Source organism: Aotus nancymaae, unplaced genomic scaffold, assembly GCF_030222135.1.
Source record: "Aotus nancymaae isolate 86718 unplaced genomic scaffold, 86718_ANA_hifiasm-v0.15.2.pri h1tg000010l, whole genome shotgun sequence".
Lineage (NCBI taxonomy): Eukaryota > Metazoa > Chordata > Mammalia > Primates > Aotidae > Aotus > Aotus nancymaae.
Genome location: NW_026988421.1, coordinates 69,474,981 through 69,498,633, shown reverse-complemented (window position 1 = coordinate 69,498,633; position 23,653 = coordinate 69,474,981). Strand labels below are relative to the sequence as shown.

The 23,653-nt window shown below is 47.0% G+C and overlaps 1 protein-coding gene and 1 pseudogene across 1 annotated transcript in view; one reads left to right on the top strand and one right to left on the bottom strand.

The window, feature by feature from the left end:
• Positions 1–2,657: 2,657 nt before the first annotated feature.
• LOC105726728 (interferon-induced transmembrane protein 2-like) overlaps positions 2,658–23,653 on the bottom strand; it is a 28,356-nt pseudogene continuing 7,360 nt past the window's right edge.
• The window catches only part of DLG5 (discs large MAGUK scaffold protein 5), a 151,004-nt gene continuing 144,547 nt past the window's right edge, over positions 17,197–23,653 (top strand). The window contains exon 1 of the mRNA XM_012466285.2: positions 17,197–17,214. The gene's annotated coding sequence lies outside the window, so the exon portion shown is untranslated. The remainder of the gene's footprint in view (positions 17,215–23,653) is intronic.

The window sequence follows — 23,653 nt, the reverse complement described above, 5'->3', positions numbered from 1 at the left end:
AATGATTCCATTTATATGGAATGTCCAGAATAGAGAAATCAAAAGCAACAGAGAGCAGATTATTTATTGCCTAGGGTTGGGGGACAGGAGAAATGGGGGTGAAAGAACAGCTAAGGCAGTGGTCCCCAACTTTTTTGGCACCAGGGATTAGTTTCATGGATGACAGTTTTTCCATGGACGGCTGGGGGTGGGGGATAGTTTTGGGATGACTCAAACATTTTATTGCACACTTTATTTCTATTGTAACTACATTGTAATATATAATGAAATAATTACACAACTCTCCATAATGTAGAATCAGTGGGATCCCTGAGCTTGTTTTCTCCTGCAACCAGACAGTCCTGTCTAGGTGCTTTGGGAGACAGTGACATCCAAAGTGCATTGCTTATGCCCAGTCTGCGCCATAATCTCATTTTGGTTGCCGTCACTGTGGAAAACCCTGCTTCACAAGGATAGGATGTTGGAAATGGAAGCAGGCTTTTCAGTGCTTTTCTGGCAATCTCAGGACATTCCGCCTTGACTTTAATTCAGAACGTACACAGACTTGAAGATGTCTCAAACATACTTTTAAGGCAGCTGTGAAACTGAAGTACATCGACTCACTTGCCACCATAAAACCTGTCACCAGATGCAGCTTAATTGTCCCTTGCCACTCACTGATGGGGTTTTGAGATGAGTCTGCAAGCAATTGATTTATGATGGTCTCTGTGCAGGCAAACCTCTCCGATAACGTTCATCTGTATTTGCAGCCCCACCCCAGTGCTAACGTCACTGCCTCAGCTTCACCTCAGACCATCAGGCATTAGATTCTCATAAGGAACACAACCTAGATCCCTCGCATGCGCAGTTCACATTCGCAGTCACACTTCTCTAAGAATATAATGCTGCTGCTGATCTGACAGGAGGTGGAGCATGGTGGCTCACACCTGTAATCCAAGCACTTTGGGAGGCTGAGGCTGGTGGATCACTTGAGATCAGGAGTTCAAGACCAGCCTGACCAACATGGTGAAACCCTGTCTCTACTAAAGATACAAAAATTAGCAGTAATGGTGGCAGGTGCCTGTAATCCCAGCTACTCCGGAGGCTGAGGCAGGAGAATCGCTTGAACCCAGGAGGAGGAGTTTGCAGCGAGTTGAGATCGTGCCACTGCACTCCAGCATGGACAACACAGAGAGACACCACCTCCAAAAAAGAAAAACTGCTCAGCAATAGGAATTCATCTTTAAAGTCTTTCTCCAATAGTAAGTTTCCATCACTCCCCGGGACTTCCTTGGGACTGGCCCAGGCTGTGCACTCTCTCTGCCACCTGGTGGGACACTTGCTTCCTTGCCAACACCAGCTATTATAACTTCATTACATGCATGTGTATTTATCAATTTGACCAGAAAAAATGTTATCTATTTTATTTTATTTATTTATTTATTTTGAGAGAGGGCCTTGCTCTGTCACCCAGGCTGGAGTGCAGTGGCGCAATCTCAGCTCGCTAGCAACCTCCACCTCCTGGCCTCAAGCCATCCTCCCACCTCAGCCTCCTGAGTAGCCGGGACTACAGGCACATGCCACCATGCCTAGCTAATTTTTGAATTTTTAGTAGAGAAGCATTTTGCTATGTTTCCCAGGCTGGTGTTGAACTCCTGATCTCAAGTGATCCTCCCACCTCAACCTCCCAAAGCGCTGGGATTACAGATGTGAGCCACCGTGTCTGGCCCTATCTATTTTAATTTTTACTTCTTTGTTTACTCCTGAGGTTCAACTTTTGTTGGCTATTTTTCTTTTTCCATGAGTTGCCTATCCTTAGAATGCAACCAGGAGAACAGGTGTGTTCACTTGGCGTTCTCAGTCCCACAGGTGTGTCAGACCTCATTGCCCTGTTTTTAATAACTTGCATTGTTTTTGGCACCAAGTGTATTATTCAGAGTTCCTGGTAACAAGAAGTAGAAACCAAATCTGGTTAATGAAGTGGAAAAGCTTTGTTTTGTCATGTTTTTGGAAACATATCAGGCAGCTCACAGAATCATCATAAAGGCCAGAAACCCAGGATGAGAAAAAGAACAAAAACCAAGGGTTCCCGGCAGCAGAGTCCAGCTGGATCCCACCCCAGGCATGGTCTGGTTAGGACCCTCGCATCCATGCCAGGGGACCTGGTGCTGCCTCCGCCTCCACTGCCCGAATAACATTCTCCCGTTTTCCTTAGCGGGAGCATCCAATGGGCCCCATTTGCCACCATGGAGCGGGAATGGGGACACTGACTATCATTCCTGTCTGGGGGAAGGGGAAGCAAGGGGAGGCCTTCACATAGTGGAGGAAGGGGGATTTAGATGCTGTGATGTCCAAAAGATGCTGACCACCAAGTTTATGAACTACTTAACAGGGCACAAAGCATCTTCCTGTCCATAAATAGAGCTATCAGTGGCCACCACGTGTTGGATGTTGCTACGTAGAAGGCACCCAGCTCAGCATATGACACGCTACATCATTAGCTCTTTTTTTTTTTTTAAACCAGGAACACGTGCACTTTATTGAACGCTTTTGTAGAAAAGTGTGTGAGGATAAAGGGCTGATACGGGACTCAGCTCGGGGCAGGGCGAGGAATGGAAGGTGGAGTCATGGAAACAGGTCATGGGCAGTCCCTGGCCTGGATGATTCTTCTTAATCTATTAATAGACTTGCAAGATGAGTACGGGGATGATGATCAGCAGAATGGTCATGATGATGCCCAAAATCAGGGCCCAGACGTTCAGGCACTTGGCGGTGGACGCATACGCCTGGGCCCTGGTCAGGTCACCAACCATGTTCCTGTCCCTAGACTTCACGGAGTAGGCAAACGCTATGAAGCCCAGGCAGCAGGAGTTCATGAAGAGGGTGTTGAACCGGGACCAGACGACATGGTCGGGCATGGAAGTCTCGCTGCAGATGTGGATCATGATGGGGAGCAGGGTTGTGGGGCACCCCCAGCACAGCCACCTCATGCTCCTCCTTCAGTATCTCATAGTTGGGGGGACAGTTGGTGTTGGTGGAGTGAAGAATGTTTGGACAATGTGGTTCCTGGTGTCCAGGGAAGACCAGCTGTGGTCAGGTTGCTGGGATGGGTCTCAGTGGGCCCGCCCTTTCCCCACTAGTTTCGATTTCTCCCCTTAGTTCTTCTAATGATCCTCTAAGGTTGGTGTTACTCTCTCTGTTTTGTAAATAAGAAAACCAAACCCTGCGTGATTCTATCGCTTTCCCCAGGCACACAATAAATGTCAGAGCCAAAATGCAAACTCTGCTCCATCTGACTCTAAAATCACACCCTAAGGGGACTCCCCTGGTGGCTGGTTTGACAATCACAGTACCCCCCACCTACCCAGCCACCCACCCCGCAGGAGTTGCCAGAGGCCACCCAGTGGGTGAGCGGCAGAATACAGCCCCACTAGATTCATTCTATCAGGACCTTTGGATTATCTTCACGATCCCAGGAGGGCTCCAAACACAAGGGCTCTCCTGAGCGACATAAGGAAGACACTTTGGTGATGTGTTTTCTGCATGTTCCCTGTTTTAGCCAGCATGTCAAGAAAATGTGTAAAATGTGTATTTAAAAAGATATTTTAGGCCAGGTGTGGTGGCTCATGCTTGTAATCCCAACACTTTAGGAGGTCGAGGCAGGTAGATCGCTTGAGGTCAGGAGTTTGAAACCAGCCTGGCCAACATGGAAAAACCCCATCTCTACTAAAAAAATACAAAAATTAGCCAGCCACGGTGGCGTGTGCCTATAGTCCCAGCTACTCGGGAGGCTGAGGCAGAAGGATAGCTTGAACCCGGGAGGTGGAGGTTTCAGTGAGTCAAGATCACACCGCTGCACTCCAGCCTGATCGACAGAGCGAGGCTCCCTTTCCAAAAAAAAAAAAAAAAAAAGATATTTTAAAGCCTCTGGTTCTAGGTCTGATAGAAGTCAGATGGAGTAGCTGGTATCAGATTTATCTTTCTCTGGCCTCTGCTATAAATGACTATAAAGCCCAGACAAAATATAATAAACAACTCTTTGCAGGTATGGCACATCAAACAGTACAGGGCTATGGTCACTAAGAGTTCACCCCCGCTTTCACGCTGAAGACATTTTCTTTTTTTGTTGTTGTTCTTTTTTTTTTTTTGAGATGGATTCTTGCTCTGTCGCCTAGGCTGGAGTGCAGTGGTGCGATCTCAGCTCACTGCAACCTCCGCCTCCTGGGTTCGAGCGATTCTCCTGCCTCAGCCTCCTGAGTAGCTAGAACTATAGGCATGCACCACCACACCCGGCTAATTTTTGTAGTTTTAGTAGAGATGGGGTTTCTCCATGTTGGCCAGACTGTTCTCGAACTCCTGACCTCAGGTGATCCGCCCACCTTGGCCCCTCAAGGTGCTGGGATTACAGACGTGAATCACCAGGTCCGGCCTTCACGCAGAAGACATTTTCTTGACTGTGGGAAACAGTGTCCAAGGAGAGACTGGCAGTGTTACTGGGTGGGGAAAACAGATGGGAGTGCAAGGCTGCGGAGGCAGCAGGGATTTGGGGGAGAGAAAGGAGACACAGAGCAGAAACCCAAAAATTCTGCATAAAAATCCTTCTTGAGGACACAAGGAAGCTTTATGAGAGGATAAAAATATTCTGTATTGGGCAGGGCACAGAGGCTCACATCTGTAATTCCAGCATTTTGGGAGGTTGAGGCAGGTAGATTATCTGAGGTCAGGAGTTCAAGACCAGCTTGGTCAACATAGTGAAATCTCCTCTCTACTAAATATACAAAAATTAGCCAGGCATGGTGGTGGGTGCCTGTAATCTCAGCTACTCTGGAGGCTCCTACTCAGGAGCTACTAGGGAACCTCCGCCTCCTGGGTTCAAGTGATTCTCCTGCCTCAGCCTCCCAAGTAGCTGGGATTACAGGTGTGCACCACCAAGCCTGGCTAATTTTTGTATTTTTGTAGAGACGGGGTTTTACCATGTTGGCCAGGCTGGTCTCGAACTCCTGGCCTTATGTGATCCACCCACCTCAGTCTTCCAAAGTGCTGAGATTAGAGGCCTCAGCCACCTCACCCAGCTGGAAGTTGATTTTTGTTTGTTTGTTTGTTTTTTGAGATGGAGTTTCACTTTTGTTGCCCAGGCTGGAGTGCAATGGCACGATCTCGGCTTACTGCAACCTCTGCTTCCTGGGTTCAAGAGATTCTTCTGCCTCAGCCTCCCAAGTAGCTGGGATTACAAGCATGTGCCAGCATGCCTGGCTAATTTCGTATTTTTAGTAGAGACAGGGTTTCTCTATGTTGGCCAGGCTGGTCTCGAACTCCTTACCTCAGGTGATCCACCCACCTCGGCCTCCTAAAGTGCTGGGATTACAGGCGTGAGCCAACGTGCCCGGCCGGAAGTTGATTATTTTAAAATTCTCCTTCTTGAGGCTTCGCTGACTCCTAAACCCCCATACACAGGGCAAGACTCTGGCAGATGAAGTAGAGAATAGCATCTGCAGCTAGACAGCTGAGTTGAAGTTTCAGAGGCTTTTCAGAGCTAGGAGAATGGAGTTTGGCCCCAGCCAGAGTAGAGAGACTTTGGCGAAGACTTGAGGCTTTCACTTGAGGTCCTAGAAAGATCATACACACGCAGAGTGGACCATGAGTTAGCAATGGGAATGGAGACAACAACTATGCCATCTTGGAAGCTGGAAAACAAATGAATTAGTGGCAACTAATTTAGCAGATCCAAGAGAGCTGAGTCCTAAACTGAATAGGAGAAAGAGCTAAAAGCAACTAAATTTACTCCATGGAATCTCCAGAAGGCTCAGGAATTGGCACCAGAATTAGAGGTGAAGGTGGGGCTTAAGAACAAGACAACTGTTTGAAAATTTAAGAAAAAATTATATATCCCAAACACCCTCCCATATCCTACCATCCAGACAATTGGTGGGAGACTAAAATTTATTTCCAGAAGATGGCCGGGCAGGGTGGCTCATGCTTGTAATCCCAGTACTTTGGGAGGCTGAGGCGGGCAGATCACTTGAGGCCAGGAGTTCCAGACCAGCCTGGACAACATGGAGAAACCCCACCTCTATAAAAAATACAAAAATTAGTGCAGTGTGGTAGTGTATGTATGTAGTCCCAGCTACTTGGGAGTCTGAGTCACAAGACTCTCTTGAACCCGGGAGACGGAAGTTGCAGTTGAGCTGAGATTGTTCCACTGTACTCCAGCCTGGGTGACAGAGCGAGACTCCGTCTCTAAATAAATAAATAAAGTTTATTCCCAGAAGAAAGTAAACTGCATTGTCTCTAAATTAGAGGATTCTGGAATCAGCTGGTAAGAGGAATCTGTACTTAAAGCAGGTGATTGAGCAAACATTTACAGCTGTAGTGTGAAACTCTAGCCCTTTTCATTCCTTGAGTTCCCGGGACTTCATAACTCCAGGTGATCAGTAGAAAAGTATATTTTGGAGAATCTGACTAGCAAAAAAAAAAAGACGTAAAGATACTCATAACAATGAATGGCTCAGCCAGATCACCCTGCAATGAAGTTCATAGTCAAAAAGTTCTCCCCATGTGCTCAGACTTTTCAATCAGCTTTTTAGTGCCCCTACTCAGATAACCAACAATCATCAGACATCTGACCAAAGCCTCTAACATGAAAGGCAGGATGAAAATAAGTGGAAAAACCAACTTGGAGAAAAACCGTTTTACGCAGGGAAAAGAATTAAAAATACAACAAAAAAACTATCATTAATATTTCTTAGAGAGATCTTAAAAATATGTATTGGGCTGAGCGTGGTGGCTCGCACCTGTAATCCCAGCACTTTGGAAGGCTGAGGTAGGTGGATCGTTTGAGGTCAGAAGTTCAAGACCAGCCTGGCCAACATGATAAAACCCCATCTCTACTAAAAATACAAAAATTAGCCAGACATGGTGGCACACGCCTGTAGTCCCAGCTACTCGGGAGGCTCAGGCAGGAGAAGAATTGCTTGAATCCAGGAAATGGAGGTTGCAGTGAGCCGAGATCACATTACTGCACTCCAGTCTGGGGGACAGAGTGACATTCTGTCTCAAAAAAAAAGAAAAAAAAATTAAAGATGATTATCTCTGCTAAGGGAGAGGGAGATGGCCCTTTTTCATAAGTTTTGCACCATTTAAACTAAGTAAATGAATAACTTAAATAAAAATTAAAACTTTGATCCAATTTCTGTCTCCTAATGTACAAGCTGAAGCAGGCAAACACAGGAAGCAATGTACGGACAAAACATCCAAAACTCGAAAAGGAAAGTTAAGTTGTACACAGGGAAGGACAGCATACATGTAGGTAAAAGGAACAACAGGACTTCCGGAAATAGGCTGAGGATATTAATAATGCCTCTTTAGACTCATCCAGGAAACCATCATACTTAACATGACCTTGAACTTGACCTTCCAGGATGCAGTCTGTTCTTCCAGGGATGGGAGTTGGGAGCTTCCCCAGGGAAGGTAATGTAGGATGGAAGTTTCTAAAAACCAAAGCAGCCATCACTTTCCCCCCACTTCCTGTTCTTCATCCATCCTCTGCTCCATCCTCCACCAGCCCCTCAGGACCCCTGTTCAGAGGCATTGACCTGTGCTCATGTCTGCCAAGATCAAACTGACTGAGGGGATTAGGAAGCACTTCAGAGCCAGCAGACAAATCTGGCTTTACTTTTACCCCCACATCCTCTCTCTCTAGCCGTGTTTGTGGTATCTGGGCGGACAGCTCAGCCAACCCACCTGCACAGCTTCCCCAGACATTCCACACCCAGATAGTGGTGCCGGGAGTAAAGCAGCAGAGAAAGAGAAGGTATTAGGGGAGAATTAAGGTGAGGAAGTGAGTCAGCCCCAAATAAGCCTGCAGGCATCCGGAGGAGTTCTCAGGAGACAGTGGCGGCTGGACCGCATTTCAAGCTGGCCTGTGAGTGAGGCTGAAACGTGACTCGCTCTGCCCCGCCGGGCTCTGGGTGTGGGAGGGGAGGGCTGGCTGTGCTCCTGTCCGCAGCCCAGACTCCCAGAGCATCGCTGGTGGGCTGGCTGGGTTTGGGGTCACTGGATTTTGCATTCCAATGGGTTTCTTTCTCCTGGGTTTGTTTGCCTTGCATAGGGTCGAACCAGGTAGAGAGGTGACTACAGCAGGAGCGGCCTCTCTCATGAAAGAAGCTGCTCATCTCAAGGCCAGAGGGCGGTGGGCTTCGGGGGCCTGGCAGGGGAAAGCAAGCCCATAGGCGGGACCACTGCGTCGTAGAGAACATGATGCCTTTCAGTCAAACAATTCAAATTCAGGCTCTTGACCTTAGACAAGATACCAGCCTCTTAGAGACTGTTTCTTCACGGAATAAACCCTGGAAAACAAAACTACCTCAGCTGTTCATCAATTGTGTTCACTCTGTAACCATCTCTGCTATGCCAGCGTCTGGGTTCAGTTTAGAAAGAATCTTCAAAAGTAAGCCATCTCACTCCATTAAGATGGCTACTATCTGGCTGGACGCGGTGGCTCATGCCTGTAATCCCAGCAGTTTGGGAGGCCGAGGCAGGCGGATTACCTGAAGTCAGGAGTTCAAGACCAGCCTGGCCAACATGGTAAAACCCTGTCTCTACTCAAAATACAAAAAAAAAATTAGCTGGGCATGGTGGCAGGCACCTGTAATCCCAGCTACCTGGGAGGCTGAGGCGGGGGAATTGCTTGAACCTGAAAGGTGGAGGTTGCAGTGAGCAGAGATCATGCCATTGCACTCCAGTCTGGGTGACAAGAGCAAAACTCTGTCTCAGAGAAAAAACAAAAATTAGGCAGGCGTGGTGCACCTATAGTCCCAGCTACTTGGAGGACTGAGTTGCTTGAACTCATGAGGTCGAAGGTATAGTAAGGCGAGATTGCACCACTGCACTCCAGCCTGTGGGACAAAGTGAGGCCCTATCTCAAAAAAAAAAAAAAAAAAAACAAAGATGGTTACAACGAAAAATTAAAAAATATATTTTAAAATAGGCTGGGCACAGTGACTCACACTTGTAATCTCAGTTTGGGAGGCCAAACTGGGAGGATCACTTGAGGCCAGGAGTTGGAGACCAGCCTGGGCAACATAGCCAGACCCTGACTCTACAAAAAAATTAAAAATTAGCCAGGTGTGGTCACACATGCCTATAGTTCCAGTTACTGGGGAGGCTGAAAAAGTAGAATCCTTGCGCCCAGGAATTCAATCCTGTAATAAGCTATGATCATGCCACTGCACTGCACTCCAGCCTGGGCGACAGAGCAAGACTCTGTCTCAATAAGTAAATAAATAAATATTTTAAACATAAAAATAAATAAAAACCAGAAAATAACATGCCTTAGCAAGGATATTGGCAAAGTGAAATTTTTGTCACTGTGGGTGGAAATGTACATCATGCACCTGCTGTAGAAAACAGTATGGCAGTCCCTCAGAAAATTAAACTTAGGCCAGGCGTGGTGGCTCACACCTACAGTCTCGGCACTTTGGGAGGCCAAGGAAGGAGGACTACTTGAGGCCAGGAGTTCAAGACCAGCTTGGGAAACACAGAGAGACCACCCCCATCTCTACAAAAGAAAATTTTTTTAATTAGCTTGGCACGGTTGTGTGCACCTGTGGTGCCAGCTGCTTGGGAAACAAGTGGGAGGATCTCTTGAGCCTGGGTTGAGGCTGCGGTGAGCTGTGATCACTCCACTGCACTGCAGCCTGGGTGACAGAGTGAGACTCTGTCTCAAAAAAAAAAAAAAATTAAACATAGGCTGGGCATGGTGGCTCATGCCTGTAATCTCAGTGCTTTGGGAGGCAGAGGTAGAAGGATACCTTGAGCTCAGAGTTCAAGGTTGCAGTGAACTATGATCACATCACTGCACTTCAGCCTGGGTGACAGAGTAAGACCTCGTCTTGTAAATAAATAAATAAAACATAGAATTACCATATGATCCAGGCCAGGTGCAATGGTTCAGGACCCTACCTGTTAAGCCACAATTCCCCATTCTCCCCTCTCCCAGCCCCTGGCAGCACCTTTTCTTTTTCTCTCTCTAGGATTTACTGTTCTAGGTATCACAAGTAAATGGAATTATACAGTATGTACAATTGTCTTTTTGTGACTGGCATATTCCACTTAGGATGATGTCCCCAGGCTTTATCCACTGTAGCATGTATCAGAATTTCTTTACTTCTTAAGGCTGAATATGTTACTACATGTACATATCACATTTTATTGCTCCATTCATCTGTAGATGGACATTTGGGTGACTTCCACCTTTTGATTTTTGTGAACAATGCTGCTATGAACGTGGGTGTCCAAATAACTCTATGATACCCTGCTTTTAATTCTTTTGGGCAGACTGGGCACGGTGGCTCATGCCTGTAATCCCAGCACTTGGGAGGCCAAGATGAGCAGATCACCTGAGGTCAGAAGTTCGAGGCCAGCTTGACCAACATGGTGAAACCCTGCCTCTATTAAAAATACAAAAATTACCCAGGCATGGTGGTGGGTGCCTGTAGTCTCAGCTACTCAGGAGTTTGAGGCACAAGAATTTCTTGAACCCGGGAGGCGGAGATTGCAATGAGCCGTGATCATGCCACTGCACTTGACAGAGCAAGTCTCTGTCTAAAAAAAAAAAAAAAAAGGAAAGGAAAATAATTGATTAAAGCAAAATACACATTCATTTAATGGTAACATCCAAGATGATGATGATGATTACTGCCATTATTATATTTGGGTTTATGCTGGGCAGTGGTTATAGAAGGTAATCTGGAGTCAGAGTAAAAACTGCTTGATGGCCAGGTGCGATGGCTCATGCCTGTAATCCCTACACTTTGGAAGACCAAGGTGGGTGAATCACCTGAGGTCAGGAGTTCAAGGTTTCGCCAATATGGCGAAACCCCGTCTCTACTGAAAATACAAAAATTAGCCAGGCATGGTGGTGCGAGCTTGTAGTCCCAGCTACTGGGGAGGCTAAGGCAGAAGAATCTCTTGAACCCAGAAGGTGGAGGTTGCAGTGAGTAGAGATTGTACCATCGTACTCCGGCCTGGGCAACAAAAGTGAGACTCAGTCTCCAAAAAAAAAAAGTGCTTGACATGGAACAGCCAAGAGTTTGGTCATATTTTTCCTGTAGTTAGGAGCTTTGGAAGCCTTTTGAGGTAGAAAATTTCTGGGATGTGAGAAATGGGTTTGCTCATGGCCTGGCATGGTGGCTCATGTCTTTAATCCCAGCACTTTGGGAGGCTGAGGCAGGTGGATCACTTGAAGTCAGGAGTTCAAGACCAGGGCTGGCCCACATGGTGAAACCCCATCTCTACTAAAAATACAAACATTAGCAGGGTTTGGTGGTGGGCACCTGTAATCTCAGTTACTCGGGGGGCTGAGGCAGGAGAATCACTTGTACCCAGGAGGCAGAGTTTGCAGTGAGCCAAGATTGTGCCACTTCACTCCAGCCTGGGTAACAGAGCAAGACTCAGTCTCAAAAAAAGAAAAATTAAATTAAATCAAAAAAATAAAAGAAATGGGTTTCCTCACAGTTCAGTTTACATATATACTGGGCTTGACGTGTGGCTCTTGCTGGGTTTCAGGGTGATGTTTATGTATCAAAGGGGAGGTAAGTACCAGTTCCTTAGGAAAGGCCCAGGGGAAAGGCTGTAACCTTAACAAATGGGAATAGGGGATCCAGAGAGGAGGATGAGAAGCCTACAACAAGAGGGGAAGAAACTTACCATAATACTCACCATGTGGGCACCACAGTTTCCTAGATGAACAGAGAGTATACATTGTAATATTTAAATATGTGGCATTTCCAGGTACAGTGGCTCATACCTGCAATACCAGCACTTTGCGAGGCTGAGGTGGGCAGATCACCTGACGTCAGGATTCGAGACCAGTCTGGCTAACCTGGTGAAACCCTATCTCTACTAAAAATACAAAATTAGCTGGGCATGGTGAGGCATGCCTGTAATCCCAGCTACTCAGAAGCCTGAAGCAGGAGAATCACTTGAACAGGGAAGGAGAGGTGGCAGTGAGTGGAGATTGTGCCATTGCACTCCAGCCTGGGCAACAAGAGTAAAACTCCGTCTCAAAATAAATACGTAAATAAATAAAACATGGCATTGCTAAATACGTATTTTACTTTCCATTTTGACTTGTGGGATATGTATGTGTAAGTGTGTGTGGTGAGGGCATTAGGCAGACCTACCTAGAAATGCTCTTCTGAGCAAGGATATCCAAGGCAGAGATTGTTCATTGTCCTGCAAATCTATTCTCCTTTCTTCCCTAATCATGGAACTCCCAGCTTTTAGTTGGGCACACAGCCACCAAGAACAAAGACTACATCCCCCAGTATCACTTGCGGTTCTTTGTGTCTGTTAGATTAAACTCTGGCCACTGGAATATAGGAAGTGCTTGCGTGACCTTCCGGAAATGTATTCAAAGGAAAGGGACAAAAATTTTGTCTTTCCTCCTTCTTGTTGGCTAGGATATAGACGTGATGGCTGGAGCTCAAGCAGCTGAAGTCACGTGCAGAGACAGTGGAACAAGAGCAAAGGAACCTACCTCCTGGAGCACTACAGCTGTCTGGATATCTGACTGGTTATTTGGGGATTTCTGTTACTCACAGAAAATAATAATTTTTTGTTTTGGGGTTTTGTTTTGTTTTTGTTTTTTTGAGATGGAGTCTTGCTCTGTCGCCCAGGCTGGAGTGCAGCGGTGTGACCTTGGCTCACTGCAACCTCTGCCTCCTGGGTTCAAGTGATTCTCCTGCCTCAGCCTTCCGAGTAGCTGCGATTACAGGCATGTGCCGCTATGCTTGTCTAATTTTTGTATTTTTGTAGAGACAGGATTTTGCAATGTTGGTCAGGCTTGTCTCAAACTCCTAACCTCAGGTGATCTGCCTGCCTCGGCCTCCTAAAGTGCGGGATTACTGGCATGAGCCACTGCACCCAGCCAGAAAAAAATAATTTTAACTGACTGTCACAGTAGCCAATAAACCTTGGGCTTACTCCCATCAGGGGTCTCTATGCACCATTTTTCTTCTTCCTTTTTTTTTTTTTTTTTTTTTTTTGAGATAGGGACTCACTCTGTTGCCCAGGTTGGCATTCAGGGGTATGATCATAGCTCACTATAGCCTCTAATTCCTGGACTCAAGTGATCCTCCTGCCTTAGCCTCCTGCTAAGGTGGCAGCCGCCTGCAAAAAAAATGGTCAGCCACCACACCTGACCATTTTTATCCTCCCCTTTCCCCAAACTCTTACCCCGATGAAACCAAGAGAGTTCAATTGGTATTACCTGCTAGGAGAGACTACCCTAGTGCTACTGAGTAAGTTGAACTGCAGATGAGAGAGTCAGAAGCAGATGCGTTTCAGAAAAGTTAGGCATTACCTGGGAAGGTTGAGAATCGCATACTCCATGACCAAGCAATTCCTCTTTTTTTGGGGTGTGTGTGTGTGTGTGTGTGTTGTTGTTGTTGTTGTTGTTGTTGTTGTTTCGTTTTTGAGACAGAGTCTTGCTCTTTTACCAGGCTGGAGTACAGTAGCATGATCTCAGCTCACTGCAACCTCCACCAACCTGGTTCAAGCAATTCTCCTGCCTCAACCTCCTAAGTAGCTAGGATTACAGACACGCACTACAATGCCTGGCTAATTTTTGTATTTTTTATAGAGACAAGATTTCACCAAGTTCGCCAGGATGGTCTTGAACTCCTGATCTGCCCACCTCAGCTTCCCAAAATGCTGGGATTACAGGCATGAGCTACTGCGCCCGACTGCTGCACTTCCTCTTAAATATATTAAACAGGTGTGTGCTTTAGGAGTCACATACAGCAGCCTTGTTAGTAATTGCCAAAGACTGGACACAATCCGAATGACCATCAACAGGAGAATGGTTAAGTAAATTGTGGTATGTTTATACAATAGAATCGCCATGCAGCAGTGAGAATGTATAACTACCACCACAAGCATTGACACAGGCAAAAGTCCAAAAAATGTTGCACAAAGAAGCAAGCCACAGAAGAAAACGTGTGGTCATAAATTCAAAACCAGGCAATGTCTTGTCGTGTTACATAGACATTCACAGTCAAACAGTAAAGAAAAGTAAGAAAATGCCCAGACACGGTTGCTAACGCCTGCAATCCCAGCATTCTGGGAGGCCAAGGTGGGCAGATCACTTGAGGTCAGGAGTTCAAGACCAGAGCCAGCCTGGCCAACATGGCGAAACCCTCCACTACAAAAAATACAAAAATTAGCTGGGCGTGGTGGTACGAGCCTGTAATCCCAGCTACTTGGGAGGCTGAGGCAGGAGAATTGCTTGAACCAGGGAGGCAGAGGTTGCAGTGAGCCAAGATCATGCCATTGCACTCCAGCCTGGGCAACAGGGCCACACTCTGTCTCAAAAAAAAAAAAATTAAAAAACGTAAGAAAATGATTCCCCTCAGATTCAGATTAGAAGTTGGATGAGGGCAAGAGATGGGGAATGGTGATGTCATGGAGGGGGCCAGGGGAGGCTTCTGAGGTTTTGGCAAGGTTCTATTTCTTATCCTGGGGACTACCACATGGGGGTGGCTATATGGGTCTTTGCTTTGGAACTATTCTTGAAACTATACACATACGTTTTCTGCTCTCTTGTGACTGTAAGAGAGATGGAGGGAGGAAGAGTTAAGGCACTGTTTTGACAGCAGAGGGGGAGAGAATGAATGCCTTTTTCCCTCTTCCTTCCCTGTCAGCATTCATGACTCATTCCACCACTATTTAGCACTTACTCCATTCTGCTTGAATTGCTGTTAGCTGTTAACATGTCTGTCTCTCTCTGTCATTAATTTATTCATTCAGCTGACAATTACTGAAAGTCCCCAAGGTGTCTGCAGGAGAAAGGGGTGACTGAAGAGAGTTAACCAATAAAAGGGAGAAAACCCAGCCTCTTTCCTCCAGCAGCCCAGTCTTGGGGGGCCGGGCAGGGGAGAGAGACAGAAGCATCTGGAGTGCTGTGGCAATGTGGCCCTGTGCCCTCAGGGCCTGGGCTGCAATGGAAGTCAAAGCTCTGGATCCACCTGAGAGCCGGGACTGGCTTCCTGCTGCCTTGCATCCTTCACCACCTGGCACCACTGGAGACAGCTGGTGTGTGTTAGGGCCTGGGTATGTCAGTGTTAGTCTCTGCAAGCCTCAAATGCAAGTTTAAATCAAAAGCCTCATAGACTATCCCGGGGAAGGGATTTCAGAGAGCTCTGGTTCACCCTGATAAAATTCACCTAGGGTGCTAGTTAAAAATTTAGGTTTTGCCGGGCACAGTGGCTCACGCCTGTAATCCCAGCATTTGGGAGGCTGAGGCGGGTGGGTCAGGAGTTCAAGACCAGCCTGGCCAACATGGTGAAACCCCGTCTCTACTGAAAATACAAAATCTAGTTGGGCATAGTGGCAGCTGCCTGTAATCCCAGCTACTCGGGAGGCTGAAGCAGAAGAATTGCTTGAACCCAGGTGGCAGGGTGGTGTGGAGTTGCAGTGAGCCAAGATTGTCCCATTGCACTCCGGCCTGGGTGACAAGAGCAAAACTCTATCTCAAAAAAAAAAATTAGGTTTTGGCCTGGTGCAGTGGCTCACACCTGTAATCCCAGCACTTTGGGAGGCTGAGGTAAGAGGATCACTTGAGCCCAGGAGTTTGAGACCAGCCTGGACAGTGAAGTGAGATCCCGCCTCTACAAACATTTTTTAAAAATTAGCCCCGTGTGGTGGTCCGCGCCTGTAGTCCTAGCTAGTCAGGAGGGTAAGGTGGGAGGATGTCCTGAGTCCAGTCATTTGAGGTTGCAGTCAGCCATTACTGCACTGCTGCCCTCCAGCCTGAGTGACAGAGTGAGACCTTGTTTCTAAAAACACAACCAAAGCAAACAAAACAGTTTCTCCAGCTTTTGTCCTAGGCTGAAGCCCAGGAATCTGGGTGTAAATCTAGCCCTTCCAGTGTTACGTGTGTTGTCTGGTGATACGTGTGTCCTGCTCTCTTCCAAGCGTAAACTAGTGTAAACTATATTTCACCATCTGGGAAGCCCTGGGGGTTAGCAGAGTAGCCTCCTCATTCCCAGGAAAGTGCTAGGTCTGAGGTGGAAAAGGCCTTATTCATATCTCTCAGCACCTCTCTTGGGGATCACTGAATGTTTGTGGAAGCCAAATGAACTGAGAATAAATGAGAGAGAACTCAACATTTCTCTGAAATGTAAATGAATCCTGCTCCCAACTTTGGAACATGCAAAATACTGTTCTATTAGTATTTGATTTTTTGATATTTTTTAGAGACAGAATCTGGTTGTGTCAGCCAGGCTGGAGTGCAGTGGCACAATCACAGTTCACTGCAGCCTGCAACTCCAGGGCTCAAGTGATCCTCGCGCCTCAGCCTCTCTGTAGGATTACAGGTGTGTGCCGCCATGCCTAGCTAATTTTATTTTTTTGTAGAGACAGGATCTCAGTATGTTACCCAGCTTTGTCTCCAACTCCTGGCTTCAAGTGATCCTCCTGCCTCGGCCTCCTAAAGTGCTGGGATTATAAACATGAGCCACTACGCCCAACCATGTCCTATTCATTTTTGTGTTCAGTTGAAAACATTCTGAAGTGGGACCATAAGGTGTGTGAGAGCTTGTCTCTGGACAGGTTTTAATCCCTGTTCTTCTACTTGCTACTTGTGTGACTTTAGGCACATCATCTGATGGCTCCATGACTCAGCTTCCCCATTTGTTAAATGGACATGCTAATAATGGTACATATATGTATCAGAGGGCTGTTCTGAAAACTGAAAGAGTTCATATATGAAAAGTGGTTAATATCATGTATGACACACTACTACCAGGATGGTAAGTACTGTGATTTGTGACCTCCTTTGCTTTTGTCTTGCAGTGAGAATGTGGAGCCAGACTTGGGTGGAGATAACCCCAGGAAGGGAGAAGGGACTCTTCTAGAGCCAGCCAACTTCCCTGAATAAAAGAGGCTCAGAGAACCTGGGTGGGGCTCATGCTCCCTTAAACCAAGGAGGAAAGTCCTCCCTGTGGAAGGCAGAGCTCCGTATGCAGGCCACAACTGGCCTTTCTGTGGTGCCTGGTAACTCATTCCTATTTGCATTTTTGCTCCTTTAGCCCTCTTCATTTTCACCATAGATCGAAGCCAGACCCTACAGAGTTCCTGAAAAGGCTCATGTGCTTGCTTTCCTGGGCAGTCAGGAGGGAGGAAACCAGAGAGCAAGTCTGGCCTATTAAAAACCCCTGGAGCAGAAGACCTCGGGTAAGTCAGAGTTTTCTTTCTTGGATTTCAGGCTCCTCCCCTGAAAACATGAAGGAGTGGACATGTAGATATGCCCAGTTATGCTCGGAACAAGAGGGAGGCGGGTTATGTGGCAGCTGAATGAGATCAGAGGTGACCCAGGGAGTGGGATGTTTCCGGGGGCTCCCCTGCAATTCAAGGCATTTTCCTCCCAAAAGATTAATGTCCCAAATTATTATCCCTCTTCACAGATAAGAAAATCGCGTCATAAAACAAGTAGGCAACTGGGAGGTATGGAAATAAGTGAAGCCTACTCAAATGAAAATGAGCAAAGCAGGGCTGGGCGTGGTGGCTCACGCTTGTAATCCAAGCACTTTGGAGGCCAAGGCAGGCGAATCATCTGAGGTCGGGAGTTCAAGAAAATGGGCAAAGCTATTTATTCAGAGCTTGCTGTAGCAAGGGAGTCAGCTATCATCACTTGCCTTTGTCAGAGACTCAAAGGCGGGCAGGGGAGTGAGGAAGCTTTATGGTGGGAAAAGGGGAGGCTTTAGGTGTGCCCTGATTGGAGGCTGTTGACATCGGGAAGCTATAGGTGGGTTTATTAGAAGCAGGACATCCTGTGTGACTGGTTAGGGGAGATATCTGGCTTCCTCCAGTTGGTTCTAAGTTGCATATTGGGGCAAAAATTAGGGTAGCTGTCAGTTGTTGGTCAAGTTCTGGCCATTTTGGGCTGACTGCTGCAGGGGTTGTTTGGCTTCCCGGACTTGGTTGCCAATGGTGGGTCGGCTTTCTGAACTGGTTGCTACAGGTTGTGGGTCGGAGTCCTATTTTTAAATACAGTCTGATCATTGCCCATTTGTACGTTCAGTCTCTCAGAGGTCTTCACGGCCCTGCACCCAAGCAGCTACCTCTGTGGCAGCCTGCTGCTGCTGCAACACCTCACGTGACCGTGTTTGCTTAAATGAGGCCTCCCATGGAGGTGCTTTTCCTCCAAGGAACTCCTCCAGTAAAGCTGCACAGAGCTGGATGGCTCCCAGCTGGAAACTGAAGGCCAGTGTTCCATCTGGCAGCTGTTTCTCCAGCTGCTGCTTTTACACAAAGGAGGTTTGCTTAAAGGGGTCAGCCTTGCCCACACCTGTGGGGAGTTGTTTTAAGGTGGTTGATTTCATCACTTTCCAGCTTCGTGATCCTGAGCAGGCTGACTTGCTTCTCTGAGCCTCAGTGTGGAATGGTGGCACCACTATGGATACCTGGAGGAGAGGAGGGACAATAGAAAGGCATGGGTGAAAGGGACTCTGAATGCCAGGAAGGGTTGGTGCCCAGGTGGTGTGTTTTCCCCACACCAGAATCCCCAAGCTACACCCGCCTCTTCTAGCCAGCTGTTTCTGGCTTTGGGGCATTCTCATCACCTCCAAGAGTCTGATTGGGCCCACAGACCCCTTTGCATCTGGCATCCATATGTCTGCACCCCCCGGCAGGGTAGGCAGGGCCACTGTTGATTTCTGGCTTATTCCCCAGGAACTGGCTTTCCTTCCTTGGAAGGCAGGGGCAGTTTTGATGCATGTGCAAAAGCTCTTCTGGGACTTCTCGGACACTCCTGAGATTTTCCTCTCCTGCAAGATGGGAACCACACACAACTAGAAAGGCTGGGGGGGTGGCAATGCAGAGCTTCAGATCCCTCATCTGTACAATGGAGCTGTTCATGGTGCCTACTGCCTATGGGTGTTGTGAAGAGTAACTGGGGCCTTGTGGGCAAAGCACTCAGTACGGTGCCTGGAACATACTTAGTGCTCAGGAAAGGGGGTCTGCTTTAATTTGCTTTGTGGCTGGGGTTGTATTCACCCTAGAAATATGGGTCCTCTCAGACCTGAGTCCCTGATCTAGACTGGAAAATGGTACGGAGAATTACAAGTACCAAAATAACTAATCTCCTTTTCTCCCTAATTCATTCTTTCAACAAGTAGGTGGGGTTTTTGTTTGTTATTATTTTTTGAGACAGGGCCTTCCTCTGTCACCCACGCTGGAGTGCAGTGGCACAATCATAGCTCACTGCAGCCTTCACTTCCTGGGCTCAAGTGATTCTCCCATCTCAGCCTCCCAAGTAGCTGGGACTACGCCCAGAAAATTTCATTTTATTTTTTGTAGAGACAGGGTCTCCCTATGTTGCCCAGGCTGGTCTCTAACTCCTGGGACCAAGTGATCATCACTCCTTGGCCTCCCAAAGTGCTAGGATTACAGGCATGAGCCACCACACCCTGCCTCAACAAATAGTTTTGGGCCCCTATTGTGCATCAAGCTAGATACTGTGAATATAGAGGTGAACTGAACAGGTGTTCTGTGGAGCTTACAGCCTAGTAGGAGGCAGTCACTAAACACAGAGTCACATAAAAGTACTATAAAATGTGGCCAGGTGCAGTGGCTTCTGCCTGTAATCCTAGCACTTTGGGAGGCCGAGGTGGGCAGATCGCCTGAGGTCAGGAGTTCAAGACCAGCCTGGCCAATATGTGAAACCCTGTCTTTACTAAAAAAAAGTACAAAAAAATTAGCCGGGCACACCTGTAATCCCAGCTACTCAGGAGGCTGAGGCTGGAGAATTGCCTGAGCCCAGGAGGCAAAGATTGCAGTGAGCCAAGATCACACCATTGCATTTCAGCCTGGGTGACAAGAGTGAAACTCTGTGTCAAAAAAAAAAAAAGTAGTATAAAATGTGATGAATGCCAGGAAGGAAAATGACTACTCAGAAAGACAGACTCCAATTTTGGTCATTCGGGTGGGAGGTGGGAACAAGGTGGGCATATGCAGAAAAAAACCTTTAAACTGAGACCTAAAGGACGGAAAGATGCGAGCTCCCCTTTGCACACTTTCTCTCGCCTTGGTTTTTTCAATTCTCAGGTATTTCTGTAGCATCTACTCCAGGTCTCCCTCTGTCATGGGCACTGTGAGGGATATGAGAAAAATAACAGCACAAGGTCCCTGTCCCCATTGTGTCTGGGAGGCAAAGATATCCCAGGCCAAACTTATGAACGATGCAAGGCAATAGATAATGGCGAAGGAGGAAGAGGCGATTTAAAGCATAGCACATCAGGACTTCTGGGAGGCAAAGGCAAAGTTAGCAGGAGAGTTTCCTGGCTGTAGAGAATGAGAGGAGTCTGGACAAGCAAGGAGGAGGCAGAAGTGCACCCTGGGGGAGGGGGGCACATTGTATTGGTGGAGGACAGAGAGGGTCAGTAGCTAGAGTATTGGGAGAAGCAATAGGAGATGAGTTAGAAGGCAGCAAGCTTTGGATGCCCTGCAGGCAATAGGGAGCTAGTAAAGACTCTTGAGGAATTGAGGGAGTGGTATGTTGTTCTGAAGAGGTGACTCCCACAATGCATGAGGCACTGTGCATTGGAAGAACAGGCTGGCCCGGAGATAATCTGCTTGGCCCACTGAGGTCCAACGAGAAGTCTGTTCAGGCCTAAGGTTAAACTGCCAATCCTTCGGGAGAAGTAACCAGGATGCATCACAGAGTGTCAGATCCTTTCCAGCTGTGACTTCAAACTGGTTCCTGTAAAAGAGTCACACTGTAAGAGTGTTTTAACAGGAAGGAGGGATGACGGCTGAGGACCTAGGGCATAGGCCTTGCAGGGTTGCTGCAAAGAATTTAGATGATAAACTTGAGTTCCTACTCCAGTTTTGACAATAATTGGCATGTGATTTTGGGCAAGCAACTTCTTAGCTCTTTATTTGCAAAGTGAGGTTAGGTAGCTCTAGGGCTTAGCCTAGAGCTTGGCACACAGTAAGCACTTAATAAATAGTATTTTCATTTATTTCACCATTAGTAATTCATTAGTCCTTTCTAAGGATTAATCTAAGGTTCTCAGATGCTTTGAATCTGTCATCTCAGAATCTTGCCTTGTCCTCAGTATCTGGGCAAGATTCACGACTAAGTCTGGGACTCTCCCAGATTCTGTTTTAAAAATCCTCGGATATTTGCCTCTGGGCCATTCCTGAACTAAGAACAGAAGAAATCTGGAAGAAAAATGTCTTCATGCTTTGAGAAGCTACCAAGAGCCAAGTTTAAGGTAATTTTTTAAAAAATAGGCATAGTTCATTTTGTAGATATAGCATTCCTAAAAAGGTGTGTGCAATATGGCATTTTCATAAATAGAATTCCATTTTCAGCATCCTGGGGGAGTTCATTCTTTTAAGGAACTCTGCAAGGAAATCCTTTTAAATGTTATATCTCGGATGTTGGGCCACGTGCAATTTCCCATGTGGGACAGGAAACCCGTCCTAGAAAGAATTGCTCCTCTGCTCACACACATCCATGTGTTCATACTCACACTTGTGTAGTTTGCACTCACAGACACCCACAGACACCTGGGGAAATGGTCCCTCTCCTGCTCACAGTGCCCTCACACTCTTGTCAATGTGAGTGCATGGACACTCATGTGCACACACACGTACTCACATGCACACACACATGTACACACACTCTTATTGGCAGCCTTGTGTACTTCTAAAGGAGCTTCACACTCAAGGCAGAGCGCCAGGATCTGTTGCTCCAGGGAACAGCTGTCGCTTATCCATTAGAACATAAAATCCAAGGCCAGAGGCCCCTGGGGCCTCTGCTCACTTAGCTTGCAGAGAAAGCCCTGTATCCAGTGTCTATTTGAAAATGTTTCCTCCAATCACTAGTGGAATAGTGGATTCTGTCATAGATCACTTCTCCAAAAGCAAAGCCTGATGGAAGGGTAGATTTTCCTTTTTCCTATCACAGGGATTTTTTTTTTTTTTTTTTTTTTGTGACTAGGGCAGTGCCCTAGGCAGTATCTAGGCAGGTAGATACAGAGGGTACAATAATGAACAAGTTAATGTCTCTTCTGCTCTCACACGGCTCATAGCTCATTGGGAATTGTTGATCTTCTAATGCCATAACAAAATTCCACCAACTCAGAGCCTTAGAAGAGCACCCATTTAGTATTTCACAGCTCTGTAGGTCACAGGTCCAGGTCGGCTTGGCAGGTTTCTCTGCTCAGGCTTTCATAAGACTGATAACAAGGTGGTAGCCACTGGGATCTTCTCCAGGGCTCTGGGAAGAACCCATTTCCATGCTCATTCAGTTGTTGCCAGGATCCAGTCCCTTGTGATCATTAAGAGTGAGGTTCCTGGGCCGGGCGCGGTGGCTTACGCCTATAATCCCAGCACTTTGGGAGGCCGAGGCGGGTGGATCACAAGGTCAAGAGATCGAGACCATCCTGGTCAACAAGGTGAAACCCTGTCTCTACTAAAAATACAAAAATTAGCTGGGCATGGTGGTTCGTGCCTGTAATCCCAGCTACTCAGGAGGCTGAGGCAGGAGAATTGCTTGAACCCAGGAGGCGGAGGTTGCGGTGAGCCGAGATCACACCATTGCACTCCAGTCTGAGTAACAACAGTGAAACTCCGCCTCAAAAAAAAAAAAAAAAAAAAAGAGTGAGGTTCCTGGCTCCTTGCTGGCTGTCGGCTGGGGACCACTCTTAGCTCATTGCCGTGAGCCCCTCCATCTCCAAGCCAACAGTGACCAGTGAAATCCTTCTCATGCTTGGAATCTCTCTGACTTCCCTTTCTACTGCCTCCAGCTGAAGGAAATTCTCTGCTTTTAAGAGCTTACATGATTAGATTAGATTTGGCCTGCCTGGATACTCAAGGATACTCTCCCTATTTTTTATTTTTTATTTTTTTTAGGAGTTTTGCTCTTGTTGCCCAGGCTGGAGTGCAATGGCGTGATCTTGGCTCACTGCAACCTCTGCCTCCCAGGTTCAAGTGATTCCCCTGCCTCAGCCACCCCAGTAGCTGGGATTACAGGTGCCTGCCACCATGCCTGGCTAATTTTTTTTTTCTCAGTAGAGATGGGGTTTCGCCATGTTGGGCAGGCTGGTCTTGAACTCCTGACCTCAGGTGATCTGCCCACCTCGGCCTCCCAAAGTGCTGGGATTACAAGTGTGAGCCACTGCACCTGGCCTATTCTCCCTATTTTATTAATTTTTTTTCTTTCTGTCTTTTTTTTTTTTTTTTTTTTTTGAGATGAAATTTCACTCTTGTTGCCCAGGCTGTATAGTGCAATGGCACAATCTTGGCTCACTGCAACCTCTGCCTCCCCAGTTCAAGCAATTCTCCTGCCTCAGCCTCCCAAGTAGCTGGGATTATAGGTGTGCACCACCAAGCCCAGCTAATTTTTGTATTTTTAGTAGAGATGCGGTTTCACCATACTGGTCAGGCTGGTCTCGAACTCCTGACCTCAGGTGATCCACCTGCCTTGGCCTCCCAAAGTGCTGGAATTACAGGTGTGAGCCACCATGCCCAGCCTACTCTCCCTGTTTTAAAGTCCAGAACCTTAATCACATCTGTGAAGTCCCTGTAACCATATAAGAAAACATTTTCATAGGTTCCAGGGACTGAGGCACGAGTGTCTTTTGGAAGCTTGGAAGGGAGGGTA